This window comes from Helianthus annuus, chromosome 3 (assembly GCF_002127325.2).
Source record: "Helianthus annuus cultivar XRQ/B chromosome 3, HanXRQr2.0-SUNRISE, whole genome shotgun sequence".
In the NCBI taxonomy this organism is placed as follows: domain Eukaryota; kingdom Viridiplantae; phylum Streptophyta; class Magnoliopsida; order Asterales; family Asteraceae; genus Helianthus; species Helianthus annuus.
This window is the reverse complement of record NC_035435.2, coordinates 53,259,992-53,261,938: the sequence shown is the minus strand read 5'-3', so window position 1 is coordinate 53,261,938 and position 1,947 is coordinate 53,259,992. Positions and strand designations below refer to the sequence as shown.

Sequence of the window (1,947 nt, the reverse complement as noted above, 5' to 3'; positions counted from 1 at the left end):
CCCACTGTAGGTAATCTTGGCGCTGCTATCAATGCACCGAATGTCGATGCCAATAACTTCGAACTTCGGCCGCATTTGATCCAAATGCTCCAAAATTCCGCGACCTTTCACGGGCTTGCGGATGAAGATCCCCATTTGCATATTACCAACTTTTTGGAAATATGTGATACCTTCTGGATCAACGGAGCATCAAATGACGCCCTCCGCCTTCGAATGTTTCCATTTTCATTAAAAGACCAAGCTAAGGCTTGGCTTAATGCCCTCCCAGTTGGCTCGGTAAACACCTGGGATGAACTAGCCCAAAAGTATCTATATAAGTATTTCCCTCCTGCTAAAACGGCTAAATTAATGACTGAAATTAGTACATACTCACAAGAGGTTAGGGAATCCTTATATGAAACTTGGGAAAGGTTCAAGGAGCTACTGAGAAAGTGCCCTCATCATGGTCTTGCGGTCTGGCAACAAGTATCCACTTTCTACAATGGATTGTTGCCATACACAAGACAAACATTTGACTCTAGCTCCGGGGGAATCTTAGGTAATCGCCACCCAAATGAAATTTATAATCAAATTGAGGAAATTGCTCAAACCAATTTTCAGTGGCACACTCCCTGAGGCAATAAATCTATTGCCCCAGGCGCCCATAAGGTTGACGAAAGCACTTCTTTACAAGCCTAAATCGAGGCCCTTTCTTCAAAAATCAAAAAGTTATAAATGACAAAAACGATCTCGGTTATGGCTTGTGAGGGGTGTGGTGGGCCACATGAAAATTGGAGTTGTATGAAAGAATTAGATGATCAAACAGAAATGGTAGACTACATTGATAATAGACCTAGGCCGTCGGGTCCTCCAACGAGTACCTACAACTAAGGATGGCGTAACCACCCTAACCTTGGTTGGAGAGAACCCAGCAATAGTAGTAACTGTTGGTGCACTACATCTGTTGACTTCGTCTTAGATCGAGTCTTAGTCTTAGATTGTTAGATCAGAGCACGTTTTACGAGGAAACAGGAGATTGTATGTATTTTATGAGATAGTTTCGCTTATAAGGTCATAGGATAGGTTCCGCTTGAATGTCATATTATTTCCGCTTGAATGTCAGTTGAAGGTTCCGCTTGAATGTCATGTACATTCAAGCGAAACCTCAGCAACTATATATAGTCTTTCAAGCGAATCATTTGTAATGGTCTTGTAACTCGTACCGAAGTGCTGCCGGATCGAGATGTGAATGTACACTGTCAGAAATCAATACAAGTAGAAGTTTAAAGTGATTTGCTAGCTGTAACTAAGTCAAATACTTATTTTCCGCATCTGTATTTGATAGAATTTCCTCTGAACGACTCGTTCGGGTCGAGACACGATCCTACAATTGGTATCAGAGCTTCAGGAGGAGGAGTTCTGCAGAGAATAGCTGGAATTTGTCAAGATTTCTTACTTCTACATCTTCTTTCTTCAGTTCAGACATTTTCACCGGTCAAAATCAGCTCAAAATCTCACGGATTGTGCGGAACAGTATATAGACAAACCCTGGAAAGTTTGGTGTTAAAATTCAGATTAAAAATGGGCCAAATGAACTTTCGAATAGGTTCCGCTTATTCGGTCATTTCATAGTTCCGCTTGAGTGTATGTGGTAGTTCCGCTTATTGATACATTTAGCAGTGGTTCCGCTCCAAATTTCAGGAGGTTCCTCTTTAAAGTTCAGAGATTTCGCTTTAAAGTTCGAAGGTTCCGCTTCGTTGAACATTGTTCAGGTCCGCTTCAGTGAACAACATCAGGTCCGCTTCAGTGAACGTTTCGAAGATTCCGCTTGTTTGAACATTAAGTGATTCCGCTTATTTGAACGTATTAGTTTCGCTTGTTAGTACCTTATGGTTTCGCTTCATTGTACAACTGCTTTGATAGTTCCAATTTTAAGGACTGTTGTGGAATTATTAAAATCTGAAAAAT

At 41.1% G+C, this 1,947-nt stretch overlaps 1 non-coding gene across 1 annotated transcript; it reads right to left on the bottom strand.

Moving 5' to 3' along the window:
- Nucleotides 1–342: 342 nt before the first annotated feature.
- Nucleotides 343–449, bottom strand: LOC118490827. The gene has a single exon (XR_004890052.1). It is a non-coding gene; the product is annotated as a small nucleolar RNA R71 (small nucleolar RNA).
- Between the last annotated feature and the right edge of the window lie 1,498 nt (nt 450–1,947).